At 35.9% G+C, this 15,861-nt stretch overlaps 1 protein-coding gene across 2 annotated transcripts in view; it reads right to left on the bottom strand.

Moving 5' to 3' along the window:
• Positions 1-928, bottom strand: part of LOC129257070 (tight junction protein ZO-1-like) — a 60,716-nt gene extending 59,788 nt beyond the window's left edge. The window contains exon 1 of one of the 2 annotated variants that reach the window (XM_054895303.2): positions 721-928. The gene's annotated coding sequence lies outside the window, so the exon portion shown is untranslated. The remainder of the gene's footprint in view (positions 1-720) is intronic. The other variant, XM_054895304.2, reaches the window with a different exon arrangement.
• Positions 929-15,861: the final 14,933 nt, after the last annotated feature.

Here is a 15,861-nt window from a genome sequence, read left to right as displayed (position 1 = left end):
GCAAGAAATGTCTTCATGACCAATGCAGGCCAGTTTTTATGAACTGCAAATCATGTACTGCATACCATATTCATATATCATTCTTATGCAACAAATAATGTGTTACATGTTATTAATTTGAAATGAACTTTTAATGATTTAGGCCTATATTATATAGTACTACATAACCAGTATCAGAAGGGAATTAATTAGGAAATTAATCTGGATCTGGATGTGTACACTGCTGGACCAATTGGTATGAATGTGATTCTACATCTTCTTTTAGTTTGCAAATGTAGTTTTGTTTATAAACAAATTTGTATATTTAATTATAACAATCAAACACTGCAGGAAATGTAAAAGTTAATATTTTGTGTGATTAAAAATAAATGAAAGTTGCAGTACACATCAACTTCATGAGAAAGTCTAAAAATAAAGGTAAATTGCCACTATAGAGCCTAAATGTAGGCTACATGTAGATCTGGTACAATTGCATTAAACTGAACTTTATGAAATCATGAAATTTTATTTTGCACTTAATAATTTCCACCCGGCAAAAAATGTCAACACAAGTTTTTTAAAAACAAGTGTCAGTATTGCAACACATAGTTGAATATCTCTAGTAGTGCCCCTCCCACTTTTCACCAGATGGTAAACTTCAATTATGCGACAGATTTTGAAAAATAAAAAATAATTCTATAGAATGTACGAAATACAAATATTTCATAATTTAGGGCTTACTTGCTCTTTTTACTAAGAATGCATGTAAATGTAATGCCATGTAGGTTGTAAACTGGCACCTCAAGTACATCGACTCCACAGAGTGTAAAACACGTAGGCTCAAAATCATCAACAGAAGAGCTAAGCTGCAAGACCTTCTCAAAGGAATTGCCTATTGTACTGCTGAGAAAGGAATGCAGGAGTCTGAGTCCCTGACATCATTGTACTTGAAGTACCGGGTAACGAAGCTATTCCTCTAACAAGTACTAGGTCAACTTACCCTTTTACACTAGAGGCACTGAAGCTCGTATAAACACAAGGAAAGACCTCACAATCCTCCTTTACAGATCACACTATCCGCGCTAAAAAAAAAAATGCAGCTTCACTTCGAATCAATGCACACTTGTTGGTATATTTCCAATATTCTGATATCCATCCACCGAGTTGTGGATCTTTACATCTGACACAGGCATATGATTAATAGGTGAGAAATGTAGTGAGTGGTATTGCCTTATGACGAAACAGACAGTGAGCCGTGGGAGTAGGTGCTTTTAGTCCCTCCCAATATCATTACATGGGGGAGGTGTGTGAGTCAAATCAGCATCATACCACTATTGTTATGCTGGCAGAAGAACCGATTCAAAAAAGCACATCATGGCGGCCTTCTCAGCAAACACAACCCACTATACAAACTGAATTGAATCGGGTGCAACCATTAACAGCGTGGGGAGGGTCCAGAGTGTTTGCTCACTCAGGCATGTACGGCTGATAAGCAGGCCATTTTGTTTGTACCTCTTTGCATTCTTTAGTAAACACTAAGCTCCAGTGATTCAAATGATGCCGCTATTTAAAGCTCTCATATGCATAACAAAAAATCTCTGTGAGAGGAAGAAAACAGCTTTGAAAATAGAGCTCGCTCAGCATACTCCTAGTACATGGATATTTATGTAACTCTACAAGGAACAAGTAGGGATCAGCTGCAATGTACTGATCACAGGTATCAGCATAACACTGTTTTAAAGAAATAGAAAACAAAACATATTGCACTGACATAATTTCGGGTGCAAACACCAACCATTATTATAGCCCTGTGCATGACTGCTTTTACCTACGTAATAATCTGAATTAACATGTTCAACTCCAGGCAAGTCGTTCTGTCTTTGGCTATGGCCATTCTTGAAGAGTAATTAAGCAAGAGAAAAAGAGTTCATTGAACACGCGTGTGTACTGCATGTACTTTATGTAGGCCACCTTATTTCTGCTCAACTCAAAATAAATAATAGGCCTACATGTCCAACTTACAAAAATCTTGTGCGTTACATTGCCAACATTTTATCACCAATAAAAGTATATTTGCAATGTTATTTTAACAACTTCGCCAATTATTTAACAAATAGTGTCAAAAATCATGAACGTAAAACTGACTTCTTTAGTTCAATGTTCAAAGCCATTCACGACTTTGATTATAGGATACTGTATTTCAGTACATTGTCACTACTTGAAATTTCAAAATATAGAATATATAGTTAGTAACCTTTGGAATCTGTTGAAACGAACTTGGAGTTTCTCCAAGTTCCAACCCAATGATTAGCTCAACTAGACTCCTATTGACTTATTTTATTCCAGATTAAATATTAACTATGCAGCATCATCACAAGTCAACACAACATATTTCTTGCAACTACAGCTTGTGTTGGAAATAATGAACTTTGCACACTATCAAAAAAATAATCTAAGTTGTTTAAGGTCACATTTAAGTAAATAATTATGTACACATGCAGGCCATATTTTTGTATGACATGATGAAATGCAGAGTTCTGCAAACATGAGTCTGCAAAGTTTGCTTTTATTGACATTGCTATGGCAAAGAATTTTACTCTATTTTTACGCATTTTATTCTAATTAAGATCAATGTCATACTTTCCTTTTTAAATCATTGTTTTGTCCCGAAAGACAAGTTAGAGTGGGAGTTCTTATTCTTTAAATGATTTCAGAAAGAGAATATCTCCAGAATTACTTGGTGCTGCAGTGATATTAAAAATTCAAACTAACCAAAGACAATGTGTAAAGTATAATGTACTGTACAAGTGATGGTCCTCATGTTGTAATTCTGGGGTAATCAGCCAACCTTAAGAGAAAGCTGAATCTAAAAAAAACAAGTGGAACACCTCTGGCAGTCTCGCCTTCATTACGCAATGCGATATAGCAGCAGTGCTTCCTTTGAAAATAGCTAATGAATATTATTCACAGAAGAAAACACTCATATGATAATAAAATATTATGCCCATTGACCCAAAATGACCTTTCACCATGATCATGTGACCTAAGACATGTGCAAAACAATCATTTATACTTGATTATCCTTATGTCGATGTTTCATGAGCTAGATCCATAAACTTCCTTAATTATGATGCCAATTCAACACATACTCCCAACACGGCCAGAGTTCATTGACCTTTAAATGACCTTTGATCTTGGCCATGTTCCTGAAATGCATACAGGGTATTCATGCAGGGATAGACTGCTGCTCTTAGGTCCAAGTTTCATGAACTAGATCCATAGACTTTTAAAGTTATGACAATCCCTCAAATAACCCCAACATGACCAAAGTTCGTTGACCCTAAGTGACCTTTGACCATGGTCATGTGACCTGAAACTCGCACATGATATTCAGAAATACATGGTTGCTCTTATGTTCAAGTTTCATGAACTAGATCGATAAACTTTCAAAGTTATGATGACAATTCCTCAAATAACCCCAACATGGCCAAAGTTCGTTGACCCCAAGTGACCTTTGACCTTGGTCATGTGACCTGAAACTCGCACATGATATTCAGGAATACATGGTTGCTCTTATGTCTAAGTTTCATGAACTAGATCCATAAAATTTCAAAGTTATGATGACAATTCCTCAAATAACCCTAACATGGCCAAAGTTCATTGACCCTATAAAGTGACCTTTGACCTTAATCATGTGACCTGAAACTCAGGCAGGATCTCCAGTGATACACTATTACCCTTGTGTCTACGTTTTGTGAACTAGGTCCATATACTTTCGAAGTTATGACAACATTTCAAAAACTTAACCTTGGTTAAGATTTTGATATTGATTCCCCCAACATGGTCTTAGTTCATTGACCTTTTACCTTGGTCATGTGACCCGAAACTCAGGCAGGATGTTCAGTAATACTTGATTACCCTTATGTCCAAGTTTCATGAACTAGGTCCATATACTTTTTAAGTTATGATGAGTTGATTACATTTCAAAAACTTAACCTTGGTTGACGACGCCGCCGCCGCCGTCGGAAAAGCGGCGCTTATTGTCTCGCTCTGCTATGCAGGCGAGACAAAAATCTTTGTTTCCAAAAGCCCAATCATGAAATGTGGCTGTTAGTCTATAAAGCATAATATTACTTTTTTGCTTTTCACACTGCACATATTTTCCTTAACTCAACAAAATTGGTGGGCTAAGGGGAGGGGGTCTTAGCCCCACCAATTTCATGGGGGCTAAGCCCACTTCGTTTTCACACTACGTTTCAGCAAAGTGGGCTAGCACGGTAAATAGTATGGTACTATCTGGCCCTGCAAAAAAGCAGGGTTAGCCGGGTAATTGCGGTGCTAAGAGATGCAGTGTGAAACAAAACTGGGCTACGGAAAAGTAGAGCTATGGATTAGCCAATCACAGGAGTCGAAATTGCATGTGAATTACGCTCAGTGTGGCAAAATCATCATTCATGAGCTGTACGATAGTCCGGGTTAAGGCGTTAACCCCGGCTATTAAACAAATAGTATGGGGTTAAGAAAAACAGTGTGAAACCAAAATAAAAGAAAGTATGGGGTAAGGATAGTCCAGGGTTAAGGAATGTCAGGGGTTAAGGATTGTATGGGGTTAAGGAAATGCAGTGTGAAAAGCATATATGACAGCGTACTATACTTATAGGGGTGCATGATTCCATACGTGTCGTACGGGACATTTAGAGAACATTTAACAGAAAAACAAAAAATATTCCAGTAACTAAAGGTGATCATCAAGTATTACCAGAGTGTTAGAAAAACCAAGACTTAACATGACTTGAATTCACATCCTGTATAATACAGATTTAAAATAGTAATGTGTCGTACGGACGCAAAAAAAGTGGCTCTTTTAGAAACCTCAAGTTTGTACTCTAAATTCTGTGAGTTGGACAGATAATTTTCATAGAAACTGAACTCAAATTGATATTACATTACCCAAGAACAAACACATCTATAAAAGAAAGCAAAATAAACATTCATGAATAAATAAAGCAAATTGCAATTTTCGAGAACATTGTGGCGTACGGGACACTCAAAATGTGTCGCACGGGACATCTCTAAATTGAAGCCAAACTTTCTTACTTTATGTCTCTTTGACTTCTTCAATCACTTTATTTGGCTGATGATAATGATAATCCTATCAAACTAAAGACATTCATTATGACATTATGTTAGAAACCGCTATTGGCTGAATATTTCTGTCAATTATCATAAACAAAATAATGTGTCGTACGGGACACTTGTGTGTCGTACGGGACAGTTGTGTGTTGTACAGGCACTTGCGTGTTGTACTCAGCAGCCTGAATAAAACAATGAACTTTTTATCAATCAGAAGGGGAGCATTGCCCCTAAATTCTTCCTTTTTAATGAGAAGTATTTTAATAAGTAGTCATTCAGGACAATATAATTAAGTAACCTCAATATATACAATCGGGAGCAATATGTTATTTTTTTTTCATGATGGGAAATTTACAAGATTCACAGCATTTTTACGAGCTGAAAAACTTGAGGTTTTGTGTGAAGTTACATTTAGTGAATTAATTGATTTCCAATACACTATTTAAACAATGAATGAATGAAACTGTTTGTGTAAATTATGGGGCTAAAATGTTATAATTTTTCATATAAAATGTATATATACATGATAATTGATATATGTCACACCTGTCACTTGTAATTCCACAAAATATTTTTTTCTAAAGAAATGCGGTTCTACTTTTTCAAACCTTTCTGCATTTCATGAAACCATGTGGTTTGTCTTATTTTCCAGATTTTTTTTTACAACTTGAAAAAAGTAAGGAGTTTCAATACTGTACAGTGTATATAAAAAAATAAGTGATCATCAAGGGAAGTCCAAATAGATTATTAATATGTAATTTTTTTTACATCTTATAAATAATTCCACATTAGCATGCAAGAGGAAGTCATCTTCCAGGCTAGGGTGAATCAATTATAAAGGTTTTCTTCTCATGCTCAATGACAAAGAAATTAACCTGCTCTGACCAGTGAAAATCACCAGTTTAGCTGAAGGGATTCACAAAAGAATATGCCTACATGAAATCAATTAAAATGGTTAGAATCACCTATTTCATGTTCTATGGAGATAAAAAAGTACTTTTTCAGTTCACTTTATGTCAAATCAATTACTTGAATTAAAATAGGTCAACTATTTATAGTTTCTGAATCCAAATCCTGCAATTCAATGCATTATATATTGTGTCGTACGGGACAACTATCAATAGGACAATTATTGAAAAATGAAGGGCAGTAATTAGATCCTTATGGGATATATCGATCACCCATGGGTCAAAGATAGAGAAACTGATTTTGTGAAATTGCATCATCAAAAATAAAATTGTAGGAAAAACTTTTGCATTTTCATGTGTCGTACGGGACATTGCCAAAAATAGGTTCGGAAAAATCAGGGCTGCCCCTATTATGGATCATGAAAATGTTGTAGATATTATTTGGAACCATCAATGATACATTATTCCACTGACCTGCAGTATTTTCAATCTTCTCGTGCTTTGCCAATAATTGTTTCAGGCAGTGTTTGTACTTGACTATTTAAATAGCAAAATTATTGAAAATTGAAAATTCCATTGTTCCCCCAAAAAAAACTATATCTGACTTCACTTTTGGTTAAAACTCATTATTTTCATAAAATTTAGGTATCATAGTAAAATATTACACTACTTATGACTTATTGAAAGCATGTTGAAATTCATGATATTTTTGAAGTTCTAGTGTGGAATCGCCCATAGATGGTATTATCATAGAGCTATTACAGAAGGAGAACCATCTTCCAATTCCTCTGTTAAAGGAGAATGAAACCCTTGAAACCAGCTGAATCCATATCAAAGAGAAAAATCAAAGAAACATATTGTTGAAAGTTTGAGGAAGATTGAATGAATAATAAGAAAGTTATGAGCATTCGAATATTGAGATCACTAGTGCCATGTAGATCCTCCCAACGGCAATGCGACCAAGATCTGTGATATCACACACGTACAACTCCCTCATTACTTTAGTACTTATTTCACTTATATTCTCACTTTTATAGAGTCTATCACAAGGTGAGGTGTTCTCTTTATGAGATGACAAGTACAGAGGTTTCACAACATTATATCATTGATGAATCGTTTGTCATATGATTAGAATGAGCAAAAAGAGATGTTTTGGGGTATATTTTCAGTGTCCAAATGGGAGAGTTGTACGTGTGTGACATCACAGATCTTGGTCGCATTGCCAATGGGAGGATCTCCATAGCATTAGTGATCTCGACATTCAAATGCTCATAACTCTTTTATTGCTAGTCCTATTTTACTCAAAGTTTTGTTGATCTTATTCTTTGATTTTTCTGCTTTCACAAAAGCTAACTTGCTCCAAGAGTTTCATTCTCCTTTAATCCTTTGTTATCGCTTCCTTCGGGCGAAGGAACGATATCTAACATCAATCGGCGAGCCGCCAGGCAAAAGTTAGAGCCCGCTTACATAACGCGATAAGCCTGCTCGTAAAATCTGAGGTCAGAGATTTTTTGAAGGTCCCTGCGAGGCACCGCCATAAACGACGTACTCCCACATAGTTTCTCTTTGAGCTCAGTTTTTTTCAAAATCAAAACACGACTTGCTGTTCTTCCAACATCCATATACATGTATATCTCTTCGTACGGATTCCTGATGTACGTCTTTTATGTATGGTTGAACTTCTGAGATGATCCCCTTGCATACATACCAAATACGTCACAATCTCATTCGACTCAACAAAATTACAAACGGAGAAAGTTAAGGTATGTCTGTCTTTCTTCCGTAGTTAAATCTTTCCCTGCACGTTCCTGTTTTAGAAATTATAATGAGGGGGAAAAAGCATACTTTGAGCTTAATTTTGATGCAAATATAATTTGTGTAGTTATAATTGCCTTGATAATATAACAACGAATCTGCGGGGCATTTCTACGTCGATTGATGCATCGTTGAGTATCTTCCGGTGCCCCACGTACTCCTATTTGTGTAAGTTGAAGGTGAGTGTGATGCTTGAGCTCCCGAGCTCGCGCGCTCAGCTCATTCACACAGTACAGGCCTCAGCTCTGGGCCGTTTCAGAAAAATACTAGAATTGACTAAGCCTGAGTCATATCGATTATTTTGAAAACCGGTGTTCGACAGCTTTAATTCGATCGAACATCGATGCATCGAAATTTGAAGGCGGGGAAAATCGAGTCATTTTTTTTGCTCCGGCTGGCCGTCGATGCATGCGCTATGCATGCACTACATGCACTGACGGTCTGCGCTGGCCGCGCCGGGTGAGCGTTGCAAAAGCAGATGACAGAGCAAAGTTCGTTTGTATTTTCCATGATCACAAAACACAAAAAAGGCCGGGGGCAATGCAGAATTCTTCCCAAAATATCTTCAACAATGATATTTGCAGATGATAACATATAAGTTTAAAATGAAACAATATTAAAGACATGAATCACGCAGAGTCGATCCGAATGATTTTCGGTCAACTAGCATTCGCAGTCCAGCCTCGCACAGACCAGCCCCGTCCGCAGCCCCGTTCACTCACTCTCCCGAAACGACAGGCATGCTTGCCAGCGCCATCTAACAAGTGCAAACAGCGGGGAGAGCGCTGTAACTTGCCTGAGATTGTGTAGTTGGCGGGGTAGTTGGATCCAAAATTAGCTCAAAATAAATTGATGGAAATAAATACGTAATTTTCTCTGGATGGTCATTTGAATTGGTATTCAATGCTGATATATAACGATTGTGAGGAAAGATTGGAAAATATGAGTTCTGACGATGTTCGAGACTTAATCCTGATAATGATAATCCATTTATTTTAGACACAAGAGCTTGTGATCGAAATAAATACGAATGTCTCGGATCGAGCTCTAACTTCATATAAATTATTATTGGATGTAAAATAATTACGATTTAATAAGATTTTATGGCCATACTAAAAATATTGACGATGTCAGCAAAGTATGTTATGTTCATATGGAAGAATTAATAGTATTATACTGGCATTATTTTTATTTTTTATTCCATCTCTGGACGTCTCCGAGCTCCGAGAAAAGAAGCACAATGCGCATGCGCGTTCGATGACGTCTGACATATTTTCCATTCATGAAATCAGAGCCCAAAGTTGGGCACAAACAAGCTTCAAATTGATGGGAAAAAATATCAAATGTAATTTTTCTCTGTTGTGTCATGTAAAATATTATTATATGGTGATATTACGATCATCAAAAGAGTTTCTACATGTTGACAATGTTCGATAATCAATCCTGACGTGTAATTATTTTTTTAGACAAGTGCGATTCCACTCACTCAAGTCGATCGTCATGTGATGTCCGCCATTGAAAATTGAAACGAAATACAAACGTTTCACATCAAGCTCTAAATTCATATTAATGATTATCATATGCAAATTATTGTTAAATATTACGATTAAATCATGTTCTATGGTCATGATATTAATATTGTTCATGAAAGCAAGATTTACTTTTATACGTTGATCGCATCCATTTTCCGGCCATTTTCTGATTTGATTAAAGCACAGTACTGCGCATGCACGATCAATGGCGACTTCCATTCATAAATTCATCGTGCATAAATTATCTCGGCACGAGCAGACGAGCCGTGCAGACGAGTTAGACTCGAACTATGATCGAAATAAACTTCAAATTAATGGTGAATAGGCATCATAATTACACAATCCGTTTCATTTTGGGGGCAATATAAATGAAGTAAGTAGTATGTTTTGTTAACAAATTTTCGGCATTACTCCTATTTGTTTAAGATCAGTATGCTCGATCTGTAAATGAAAATCATAAGATCAGTATGCTCGATCTGTAATGAAAATCATATGATCATAAGTCAGAAAAAATTGGAACCAGTGGGATTCGAACCTGCCATCTACTGCTTTCCGGGCAGCGACTCAACCACCAGGCTATTCTGGTTCACGGCTAAGCCACGATGAACTGAAATTCAAATACCCTCGATCCTCTTTTTTCTAAGTAGTAGTCGAGACGGATATTACTGATATTACTGTTTATTTTGATGTTTGATTGTGTGAACCAAATGAATCGGCCGGCCGACGTATTTTTTTTTTTTTCGATGCACCGATTTTGCAAAATCTGCATCGGCGTTCGATGACATCGATCGAACACCGATTTTAAAATCGATTCGACTCAGGCTTAGAATTGACGCACTTGAAGAGATAGATCTAGACCTAACTTCTATGATATTTTGTTGATCATGATCTGTAAATTTTTATTTATATTAATATTACCCATTGGGTCCGTATGACGGCGTTTTAAATTGCATTTGATCAACTTTCCCAATCAGATTTAGGGCTGATTTACGGGCGGCATGCGCCTGTAAGTGTGAAAGTGCCGTGTTGGACCACCCTGCTGTGAGGGGATTAGCGGTGCCACGCATGGGGAAAAGCGTTCGAGAGAGTCAGTCCTCCTTCTGTAATAGCTCTATGGTATTATCTTGATACAAAACCCCATTAGGGCTATCTGCACCATCCCGAGTTTTCAAATTAGCGCGCTATTTCTGATCCGACAAATTGTCCCGATCTGAACGATCTCAAGCAAGATTATTTGCAATGGAGACGCAATTATCGCGCTAGTTCGTAGGATTAATCTCGAGATTGCAATCCCAAGTCCACTTGGGATTATTTGCAAAATAGCACGCTATTTTACGAATTATCGCGCTAATTCGCAGGTGCAGACGCACTCGGGATTATTTATTCACGGCGTCAGACCATAATGCATCGATGCCTCGCTCAAGCAGGAATCGCTCTTCTTGCGATGGTGGAGACAGGGTTTCTTGAATCTCGAGATTAATCGCGAAGAGGGCCGATCAGGCTAAAATCTCGAGATTGAGCAAACTCGGGATGGTGCAGCACCGCCTAATGAGAAGCTTAGGACTTGATCCGGCTAAGGTCATTTAGGGGAGGCGTAGAGATCTCCCTGATGATAAAGGTGTTTAATAAAATGCAGAACTTGTAGAAAATCCATCCAAGATTAAGAGAGTTATTAGTTTCTTTTAAGTTTTGAGTTTGTGAAATCATATGCAATCAGCTGTACCATGGCATAAATTTCATGTATTCCCATTTTCAATGGTTAACAGCTTCAACAATAATTTATTTCAAAGCAGTAGGTATAACATGATGTGTCATTGATATTGACATTACAAATAAAATAATTTTCAATTTTCTTAAGAAATTACGTTCTTTAGAATTTAAAACAAACTCTTAGGTGAATGTTGGTGTTACACATCATGAAATAAAATATTATCCCCTTGTCAGTCAGTGTGAATGGGATTACAACAAGATGTAAAGAAATGACCTTCCATTCAGATGACTCATCAAAATACAATTTCAGAATCATTATAAATTTTCTTTGAGATTGTTTCTCTTCAGTCAATTTGTTTAATTCAATCTTATCAATCCTGTGTCAAAGGATAGAGAAACACAGAAAGTGCACATAATTACATCCAGGCACAAGGCGACTCAAATGTCATTGGAGAACTATATTAAAGTTTATTAAAGCTTACCTTTGGTGATTCCTAAATATGTGTACATGCACTAAAACAGGTATGATGTGGAATAAAGTATATGAAACTGTGTTTAATACACTCAGGACAAATTTGTGATTTCTTAATTTCATTTATTTACTTGTTTTATGGGATGCCCGATCAAAATAAAATACATGCATGTTTTCTTTTCTTTTCCTTTTAAAAATAATATTGAACGTGTATCTGAGGTGCATATTAAAGTCAAGTTGCTAATTTCTCGTCCAAAGTACAGATACAGCCCAGGCATTTTTGGCTTAGAATGGTGTAGGATTGAACTTCCGGCTATGAAGAACATGATATTAATAAATTATTTGAAGTCCATTTAAGGTAAATGATTATAAAAGAAAAGAAATCTGTGGAAAAGATGGCAGTCTTAGAGCAAAGAATTGATGACCTGGAGCAAAAATCCAGGTCACGCAACATCAGGATCCAAGGAGTTCCAGAGGTGAAAGATGAAGATCCAGAGGAGACTGTCATTGACATTGGCAGGAGGATGGGGGTCAACGTGAATTCATCCGACTTTGTCCGATGTCATCGACTGGGTCCTCTAGTAGACAAAGGAGCAAGAAGAAGTTCTCCTTGTCAACTGCTAGTGGAGTTTTCCAGCCTCCGCACCCGCGCTCGTATTATGGGAGCCAGATCAAAGTTGAAGGGTTCAAAAATCTTTGTTAATGATGATCTGACTCCCAAAAGACAGAAGCTACTTTTCAATGTTCGTCACTCACCGAAAGTTGAGCGGTCTTGGAGCAACGATGGAAAAATTTTCGCTGGACTTAAGAACACGGGAGGCGGACTTACGAAAAAACTCATCACATGTGATGATGATATTTTGAAGCTTTGAATTGTAATTAATGTCTATTGTAGAATATCATGCTGACCTATATTCCCACTTTGAAAAAAAAAAAAAAGGTTATTTTCCTTGCAAGCCAAATCCCATGACAACCCAAAGTTACTTCTTTTTTTTCCATTCAACTTTCCTTTTAATTTTCATTTGTGTTTTTTTTTTCTTTCATTGTTATTTCTATTGAAATCTCTAATCATCTTCTTCTTTTTTTCATTTGCATTTGTAATTTATATAATATGTTCATCTTATTTTATATACATTATTGTATGTTTTTCTCTTATATAGTATGTGTGTATCTTGACAATCTTCCTTTTCATGCTGACATGTTCTTTATGGCGCAAACAGTTAGATTTCACTTGAAATTGTATACTCAACATCCAAATGATTAGTATAGAAGAAGCCATTTGTAGCTCCTTAGAAAATAATTCAAGAATACTAGAGCTTAGTGATACTGATGATTTAGGACATGCTTCTGCAATTAACTGTCAATACTATTCAGAAAATCAGTTTATTAATAGTTTTCGAGACAATCTTGAAATTGCTACTGTCTTGCATTTAAATATGAGAAGTATGCCTAGGAACTTTGATGCATTTAGTACACTAATTGAAAAATTTGAAGATAGTAAAACAGTGATTGGTGTCACTGAGACCTGGTTCTCGAGTGAGAATGACTTAAATCTTTATCATATTCCTGGTCATAATCTTGTGTCTAATCATAGATATGCTAAAAAAGGAGGTGGAGTTGCTTTATATATTCCAGATTCAGTGGACTTTCAATTAAGGGATGAGCTAAATATGATGGCTGAGCATATGGAATCAATATTCGCAGAGTGCTTCATTCCAGGAAAAAGAAATGTTTTATTTGGAGTTGTGTATAGACCCCCTCAGAGTAACTTAGAGAGTTTTGTGAACGAAATGCATAGTATTCTTTCAAACCCACTTTTCGTAAACAAAACAATTTTCATAATGGGTGATTATAACATAAACCTCCTTCAGTGTGATGAAAACTATCATTATGATGTGTTTCTTAATATGATGCTGTCCTTTTCCTTAATGCCATTAATTATTAAACCAACAAGGGTAACTGAAACTTCATCTACGCTCATAGATAACATTTTCTGTAATAAACAACCATTTCCATCCTCAGGGATTATTGTATCAGATATTTCAGATCATTTCCCAATCTTCGCTCGTCTAAGCTTGGATAAAGTCTGTAAACAAGAATCCAAATCAATTCGGAAAAACACTTCCGCTAATATCGCAAAGCTGCGGGCAGCCTTGATAGAAACTGACTGGAGTGAAGTTCTTAAAGAAAATGATGTGAACATATCGTTTAAAAGGTTCTTACAAAAATTCATGTCTCTGTATTATAAAAATGTACCAGTTGTAAAGCAAAGTAGAAGAAATCGTAAATATGTTCCTATTATGCCATGGGTTAGTGCTTCTTTGTTGAGATCCATTAACAAGAAAAACAAGCTGTATTATTCGTATAAAGTGCGTGGTACCGAATCTTCACGTAAACGTTATGTAAATTATAAGAATACGCTTACTTCAGTCCTTCGTACTGCAAAGAAATCATATTATCGCACTCAATTTCAGGAAACAAGAAACGATATCAAGGGAACTTGGAAAGTGATTAAGAAAGTATTCAAGTCAAAGGAAAAGATATCTCATGTAAAGAGTATTGAAATTAACGGTCATGTGGTGGAAAAAAGGAATATTATAGCAGACAACTTTAACGATTACTTTTGCAGCATTGGTCCAAAACTTTCACGGGCAGTGCCACTTTCTCAGCAGACTTACAGAGATTTTATGAAAGAGCAAAATAGTAAAAGTTTATTTTTCTTACCAGTAGTTCGGGAAGAACTGCTTACCATTGTGAAATCTCTTAAAAACGGGAAAAGTCCTGGTTATGATGGGGTTTCTAACAACTTAATTAAAGAAATTATCTTAGGAATTATTCAACCCCTACTTCATGTCTTTAATCTATCAATGTCATGTGGGAAAGTTCCTACTGACATGAAAATTGCGAAGGTCGTACCCATTTTTAAGAAAGGAGACCCTCAATGCCTGAATAATTACAGACCTATTTCTCTATTGACTGCATTCTCAAAGATTCTTGAGAAAGTGATCTATGTTAGAACTTTGAAATTTTTCAACAAGAGTAATATTATTTCTAAATTTCAGTTTGGCTTTCGCGAGAAACATACCACCACCCATGCCTTGCTACATTTTACTGATAAAGTATCACAATCCATAGACAAAAAGATGCATACAATTGGTATATTTCTTGATTATTCGAAAGCTTTTGACACAGTAGATCATGATATTTTGACTGGCAAGTTATCACATTATGGTATCAGGGGTACAGCATTGAACTGGTTCAAGAGTTACTTAGCTGACAGGAAACAATTTGTCTCAATAAAGGATGCTGAGTCAGGTTTACAGAATGTCACTTGTGGTGTTCCCCAGGAATCCCTCCTTGGTCCGTTATTATTTATTGTGTATATTAATGATTTTCACTATTCCTCTGATATTTTATCGTTCATTTTATTTGCAGATGATTCAAGTTTGTATCATTCCCACAGAAATCCTGAGACCCTTTTAAAAACAGTTAATAGTGAACTGAGGAAAGTCACTTTGTGGATTCAAGCAAATAAATTATCTCTAAATATGCAGAAAACAAATTATATGCTCTTTAGCAACACGATAAGAGAAGTTCCAGGTGATGTTATATTTAATGATGTGTTAATAGATAGAGTAAAGATGACCAAATTTCTGGGGTTGCATATAGATGAAAAACTGATTTGGAAAACCATATAAATCATCTATGTAAGACATTATCAAAAAATAGTGGTGTAATATACAAATTGAAATCCTTTTTCTCTACTGATATTCTTTGTATGATGTATTCAACACTAATTCTCCCGTATCTCAATTACGGTGTTCTTGCATGGGGTAATTCTCTTAAAACCAATCTAGAAAGGGTGTACTTGATTCAGAAAAGAGTTTTAAGAATTGTTTGTAATGTTAACTATCGCTCGCATACTACCCCACTTTTTTATGAGCATAGAATTCTAAAATTACAAGATATCTATGATTTTCAACTTGGTACTCTAATGTATGCATACAATGCAGGCATCATGCCACCAGCTCTGGTCACAATGTTCATGAAAAATAGTGACATACATAACTATTATACACGAAATGCTTCTGCATTCCACTTACCCAAGTTACATACAAGTTTTGCTTTTAGGACAGTTGTAAATACAGGACCCAGGTTCTGGAACTCTCTCAATTCAAATATATTCAAATAAGCATTTATACTTTTCAGCGTGTACTTAAAGGTTATCTTCTTAATTGTTATTTGTGAGTTGCTCTAGGTTAAGATATGCTTTTATATACTATGTTATTTTCAATTTTGGAGCCTATAAAAC

The sequence above is a fragment of the Lytechinus pictus genome, chromosome 3 (assembly GCF_037042905.1).
Source record: "Lytechinus pictus isolate F3 Inbred chromosome 3, Lp3.0, whole genome shotgun sequence".
Lineage (NCBI taxonomy): Eukaryota > Metazoa > Echinodermata > Echinoidea > Temnopleuroida > Toxopneustidae > Lytechinus > Lytechinus pictus.
Note: the sequence above shows the minus strand (reverse complement) of the source record. Positions and strands in the feature narration are given on the sequence as shown.